This window comes from Diceros bicornis, chromosome 18 (genome assembly GCF_020826845.1).
Source record: "Diceros bicornis minor isolate mBicDic1 chromosome 18, mDicBic1.mat.cur, whole genome shotgun sequence".
NCBI lineage: Eukaryota > Metazoa > Chordata > Mammalia > Perissodactyla > Rhinocerotidae > Diceros > Diceros bicornis.
The window spans coordinates 13,192,645-13,199,765 of record NC_080757.1 but is presented as its reverse complement, the minus strand read 5'-3'; positions in this window follow the sequence as shown (position 1 = coordinate 13,199,765).

Below are 7,121 nucleotides of genomic sequence, written 5' to 3'. Positions count from 1 at the left end.
GGGATTTGGATGCAAGGCTCTGTTCCGCTGCTGCTGTGGGTGTGGTGGTTGGTTAGCAGTTAAATTCCATGTATTAGCACAGGCCATTCTTATGCCATCACAGGACTGGAGCCCTGGGGGAGGGGTCCAAGACATTTTAGTTCAGATTTATCTCAATTCAGTAGTTAGGCTGGATCCCCTATTCAGACCATGCCCGTCCTACTCGTGAGAGGGGAGGCCAACATTTCTCTTGGCTCTCAAGATCCCTTTTCCCTAGAGGACGATGTGGTGACTGCTGACTTAGACCCCCGGCTGGTCCACGGGAAGCATATTCAAGTCATATAGAACTTAGATGGGAAAGGTGTGGCCCTGGATCAGGAGCCCCCTTAAGTCTTCCCTGACACCCGCAGGCGTCTCTCTTGGCCTCTGTCCTGGTGAAATGGAGAGGACAGGACAGGGCCAAGAGGTTTCCCGCTCTTAGAAAGGCAATCTAGTGGGACAGGTTGAGAGCGGGTGGGCCAGGTTGCTGTTGTCTGGGGTCACGGGGTATGAAGGGGGATGTCTCTGTTCACAGGTTGGAGGGGGGCTCGGAAGGGCACCAGTGGACACATGTGTCAGCTGTGGGGTGGGCGGCTCTGGCAGGACGAGGGCTGAGTGACACTCTGGGAAGGCTGGAGGTGTCAGGACCCACAGGGCAAGGTGAGGAGCGGCTTATGGAGGGTGCTCGGCTTGTGTTCAGAGCCCAGCGACTGTGGTCTCAGGTTTGTAGCCTGGGAAAGAGGGGGCAACGCTCCTGGGCTCCAGAGGTAAGCTTTTCCAGTGGCCTGGAGACCACATCCTTTAGCATCGCCACGTGGAAAGGATTTCCGGGTTTTGTTTTCTTTCCTGAATGTAAACAGAGAGTATGAGTTCGGTGTTGGTTTCCAGATCAGTTAGTAATCATTTGGAGTATTTTTTTAATACTTAAGTAACAGTAAAAGGAAAGAAAAAAAATTACTCCAGTTCTTGCTGCAGACTCAAGTCAGTGGCTAAGAGTGGAGGTTCTGGAGTCAGACATTCCTGAGTTCAAGTTCTCCGGCAATACCTGCCTCATGGGGTCACTGTGGGATTGACTGAGATGATCTTGTGGGAAGGGCGTCATACAGAGCCTGGCCCGTGGGGAAGTGAGTGTTCACTAAATGTGAGCCATTTTTAACGTCCCCACCCCTATACCCGCATAATTTCCGCACAGTTGTACTCGTGGCACAGGCTCAATTTTGTATAATTGTTTTCTTCCTTAATTGTACATTGCAAGTAGTTTTCCATGGTGCTATATCATCTTTATAATTATTTTAATGGTTACATTCCTCTTTGAAAGTTTTCACCAAGACCATTTCCATATACTTACTATTTCTTTTCCAAAGAGCGTTCTGCTTAGAGCTGGCTGTGTTCTGCTGAGTCACAGCAGCTCAAGGACACATCCGGGTGACGGTCAAAGGAAGACCTTTGCTGTGGGAAACTGCTCATTCATTCATTCATTCGTTCCACTGACATGGAGGGAGCACCTTCCAAGTGGGGGGTTCACCGTCTCAGGACTCTTCTGCATATGGAGCTGCTCGCCTGCTCTGCGCTAACACTTGGTTCCCTAATGCCTACTGGTGGTATAGGGCAGAGCACCGGTGGCCGGGGTCAGGAGACCTGGATTCTAGTTCCGACACTGCCCAGAAAGTCCCTGCCTCTCCCAGGGCCACCTGTGAAGTGAGAGGATTGGCTTAAATGGCCCAGAGCCCTTCCCGTCTTTGACGTTCCCTGTGTGGTGTCTTGGGACACAAAGGCACAGAGTGTGGGACGCAGGCCTGACTCCAGGAGGTTTACAGTCCACGTGTTCCTTGGTTCAGAGATTCTTTGCTGTCAGCCTTGGATGGAGAACTCTTTGAGGCTGAAAGCATCAGCTTAATGCTGATCTGTGCTGTGACCTGCCCAGCCAGATCCTGAGCATCACCTCTCAGATGCTGAGCAAATATGCAGCCCTCCCCAGGCCCAACAAGGTGGGGGCCCCTCCTCTCTGCCCTGGGGAAGTGTCTGGGGGCTCTTCTGCTCTGGCTTGGAAGGGTCTAAGCAGCCCTCCCCAGCTTACAGGGCAGACTTCAGAGTCTGTGCTCACTTAACAGGATTATGAGCCTTGTCCCCAAGGATGTGGCCAGCAGGGTGGGAAGATTTGGGGAGACACCCTTCCTTGTGAATATGGCTCTGAGAGGCTCAGTGGTTAATTAGGGTCACATCCTTCTCACAGGTTGTTGTGAAGATAAAATGAGGTATTGTGTGTAAAGGACCTAAGATAGAGCCTGATTTAGTAGGTACTCAATAAATGTAGCTAGTTTTTTTTTTTTTTTAAGTGAGGAGTTAGTTTCTAATATTCTAAAAAAAGAGCATCTGTGAACTAAGAGAAAATGTTGAAAAGTAACACTAGAGCTTAAAAAAACTACAAATTTCAAAATAACTCATCCCACATTTATTGAGCACCTATCATGTGGCAGGGGTAGGGAGACTAGGAAGCTAGGATGATGCCGTGGTGGAGGCAAGGACAGCCATGGCCATGAGAACAGCTGGCGGGAATCAGGGAAGGCTTCCTGGAGGGGATGACACCTAAGCTGAGATGTGAAGGACAATGATGATAATAGTGGAGACAACCATTACCAACTAGTGAGCACCTGTTATGGAACATGAGTCCAGATTAGCGTCCTGGAGGAGAAGAGTGGGAAGGACTACTCCAGGAAGGTGGAAAGGCCATTGCAAAGCAACAGAAGCTTGAAGGGCAGAAGCTTGTGGGCACCCCTGTGGGGATGGGGTGGGCAGAGATTGGAGCCAGAGGCCTGAAGGCCTTATAGGAGGCCCAGTAATCCAGCTGGACATAATGGGAGACTGAGTTAAGACGTGAACATAGAAATAGCAGAGGAGGGACAGAGTCCAGCTGTCTAGGAATTATGGGGCTTGGTGACTGCTTAGATATACAGGGCGAGGGAGGGACAGGAATCAAGGATGGCTCCCTGGTTTCTGGCTTGGGTAACAGGGTAAATGGTGGCACTTCTGGTGAGAGGGAGTGTGGGAAAAGAAGGGCTTCTACAATGCGGGTGGGGCGGGCGGGTGAAGGTGACCAGCTCACTGGTTGAGGGTGAGGAGCCCGTGGTGGGAGGAACGTCTGGCTGTAGCCAGAGAGCTGGGAGGAACCCAGAGAGGCGGTGGATGGAGTCAGGGGCGCGTGGGAGTTTGAGGTGCACGGAGAAGGATCTCGGCCTGAGCCCTGGGAAACACCAACACTTCCAGGTTGGATGAAGAAGAGTCCCACAGGTAGACTAAGAAGGAACATCCAAGGGACTGGAGGAAGCCAGGAAAACGTGGTGTCACAGATGCCAGAGTAGAAGAATGTTTCCAGGCACTGGTGGTCAGCAGGTTCAGGGCTCCAGAGCATCAGCTAAGAAAGGCAGAGCATCCTCTAGATTTGGCAATTAGGCAATCACCAGTGACATTTTGCCAAAAGCAATTTCAATAGGGTATTGGAGGAAGAAAGCAAGAAGTGTAGATGCTTATTTTTAAAGATGCTTATCTTAGGCTGTGCTTTGAAAAGAAAAATACTAGCCTCTGCTCTCTGCTGGTACATATTCTTCCCCCAAGGACTAAGAAAAGCTGAGAGGTCAGAGCAGAAATAGTGCAACATTTCCCCATTTACTACATGCAAGGCTGCAGTCAGTCTTATAAGGTGCCAAGCTGATTTCTTTCACCGTGGCTTATGGCTTTGAAAAATAAGTGTGTCTTGGAAGTCACAAATCTTAGAGCTGTGAATGCAGACTTTGAAAAGTATCTAGTCCAAGTCAATCATTGTACAGTTGGGAAAACTGAAGCCCAGAGAGGGAAGTAGCAGAGCGCCAGACCTAGCTGTCTTCCAAATAATGAAGTCTCGTTAATGCCTTTTGTTGTGTTTGCCTGTGTATGTAAATTACACAATGGAGTCATCAGGAGATCCAGATCCCTTGGTCTGAGCCTTGTTTAAGAATAGTGGCCCTGATATCTTCCTGAAATCCTTGAAGAAGACAATTCTTTATAAAATATTTCCCACTGCATTCCTTAGATCATAAATGGCATTTAAAAGGAAGATCTCAATTAGGTACAAAGACTCTTTAATGGCCCCAAACTCAGCGTTCTTCTCACCGTGGTCTGAGCTAACTTCCTGGCCCCCAATCATTTCTTCTCTGAGAACCACACCCCAATATACACAGGGAGGGCTCCACAACCATGTCCATATGATAGGACCTGCTCTCCCTGGCCACTGCTCAATGACCCAGCTGGGCCATCCTAAATCGGCCTCCTGGGAATCGGGATTTTGAAACACACAGAGACTGGAGTGACCAGAGGGCTCTGGAGAGGAGAGTCACTAACTCCTGTGGTCCCTACAGCTACCTTGGGTCCTCCCGTGCAAAATGTTCAACATCAACTCTTTCTATGAGATACCCCTATATAGTCCCTTTCTTGGCTTAAGCATCCAGAAGTTTGTTTCTGTTACTTGCTCCCTTAGGAACCTCAACTAATATACACTGAAGGAAAGAGTGAGTGGCTCTGCTGGGACCAGAGAATGCGGGGGGCATTACTTCTGAATGTGAAGCAGGGCTCTAAGTAGGTCACAGGGTGACTTCTTGCTTATATTTATATTCCTGCACTCCACTGTGTGCAGATTCCCCTTTCAGGAACTGTCCCCGCCCCTCCACATGACTCAGTGGGAACCACCGTATTTGCACCACTGGCCACGATACTCCTCACCTTCCTCCCCGGTTGACTGGGTGAGGGGTGAGCGGCTAACGAGGTCGGCCAGTGAGCCCTCTCCTGAGGAATGTGGACTTGGGACTAGGAGAGTCCAGTTCCACCCGGCTGCTCTCTGGAATTCAGGAGATGTAGGCTTTGGAAAGTGGATGACAGCTGCTGTCTGTCATGTGGGCAGGAAACAGAAGCCAGTTTGCAGCAAGAGAAAAAGTGGAAGCCAATGCACCTAGAGAAAGAGAAGAGAGAGAACGGCCCGCATCCCCTGCGGCTTTTGCTTCCTCGGCTCCAGGCAGCTTCTGAGGCCCTTGGATTCTGTGGGTTTTGGGAGACTCTCAAGAATCCTCATATCGCATTCCCCTTTCTGCTCACTGACTCCCGGTGGTTTCTCATGGCTGCCCACCTGAGAGGGTTGTCACTCATAGACCATGCCGCTTGACTGGACAAGCGGGCTGACCAAGAAGGCTGGGAGTGGGAGTTACCCGAAGGGGATCTTGATGGAGAAATAGATGTTTGCTTGGTAGAAAGTAGTGGGGGACATTCCAGGGAGTGGCACGGCATACACAAAGGCAAGGGGTCTCAAAGAGCCAAATCTGTTTCCAGAGGAATTGGCTGTGGGTCCCTATGAAGGATGTTACAATCTCATATCAAAACCAAGGAGGACTTATTATAGCCTTGGAAGACAGGTGTACCATTGGTAATCCCAACAATTGTGGCAACCATTAACGTAGTGAATGCTTCTAGTGAGTTATTTATACAAACTGTTATTATCCCCATTTTACAGGTGGGGAAACTGAGGCTTAGAGAGGTCATACAGATAAGATTCAGGCCCAAGCAGGCTAACTGTAGAACATACACTCCTAAAACTATTATGTCTCACCATCGAGTAGCAAGGAGAGATTTTTAGACGGAGAAACCAGGCACAGAGTTAATAACTGGTTTATAGTGACTCACTGCCAGATTTAGAGACTGAGCTTAAGTTTTCTAATCAGACCTGAGACTTTAGTATCTTGATCTTGGGGAGTCTGTTTCCTGTGAGGACCTAAACTCCACTCTTTGCCTCTAAGTTTGGGAAGCGTTTGGTAACCTCAAGTCCCAGGTAAATGCCAAAAATGGTCTTTCATATTGAGGAACCACAATCAGGGACTCAGCTTCCCAAACGTAGAAGAGTTAGGGAAATGACGAAATCAATAATGCGAGCTGATCTGGCTTCTGGGTTTCCTAATGAGCTGCATCTGAGCGCACTTGTTGTACCTGACTGTGACATTGGAGCTGCATCCCATCAGGAAAGGGCTAAGGCCCCTTTGTAGCCGCTGGACTCTGTGCTCCCAGATGGTCAGCCCCACACAACCCTCCGTGGTGGAGGAGACAGTGTGCCACTGCTAGCTGCCTAACCCAACCGCTGTGCCCAACCTGCAGAGTCTCCCTTGGCCACCTCCCTTATAGAGGCTCCATGAGCTAAATTCGCTCCCGGCCTCCCTTGCATATGGGGGTGGCTTGTGACTCAGTTCTGGCCACAGAGGCAAAAGCAGAAGTCATCTGGTGGCTTCTGGAAAAGATATCCACCACTGGTGCCTTCCTCACTCCCCATCTTCCTGCCTTGGAACGGCTGAGGTGTTTGGAGCTGCAGCAGCCCCTGGAGACCGTGGCGAAAGGCTAAGAGGGGCACAGAGATAACTAGTCGCAACCCTGGGAGGCCCAAAGCACAACTAGCAGCCAATTCACTCCAGACTTCCCATTAGTAAGGAAAATAAGCCCTTATTTGTTTCAGCCGCTGTTGGGTCTCCTGACACTTAGCCCAGAACATATCTTGACTGATAACCTGTCTCAGAGCCAGAGTATGGACCTGGAGACTGATCGGACCAAGGTTTTTGTTTCTCTTTCTCTCTCTCTAGATTGTTTTAACCTCAGAACCCTTTGTCAAACACAATCTTATGGGAGAAACAGAAAGCAGGGTGTCTGGGAAGAGTGTCCCCACTGTTCCCCCAGCAGTGTTCCCCAGGGTGCTCCAGGGAGCACAGTTTGAAAACCACTGATCCTATCTAACCTCCTCATTGTACAGATGGGAAAACTGAGGCCTGGAAAGCAGCAGGGATGTGCATCAGGCCACCTGGGGCAGAGGCGGCGAGGGAACGCAGGCTCCGGCTCTTACGGAGAGCTCTCCCATCCCTGTACAACAGAGCTCTACAGTTTATAATGCCTTTTCACAAACAGGATCTCATGAGGAAACTGGGGCGTAAAACATGAACTGACTTGTTGGAGGTCACACGGTTAACACGTTACTGATGCTTCATCGGATCTCGGGCTTTCAGCTCCTGAAACCAGGATCTGTTGCCTCAAAGTATTTTTACCTG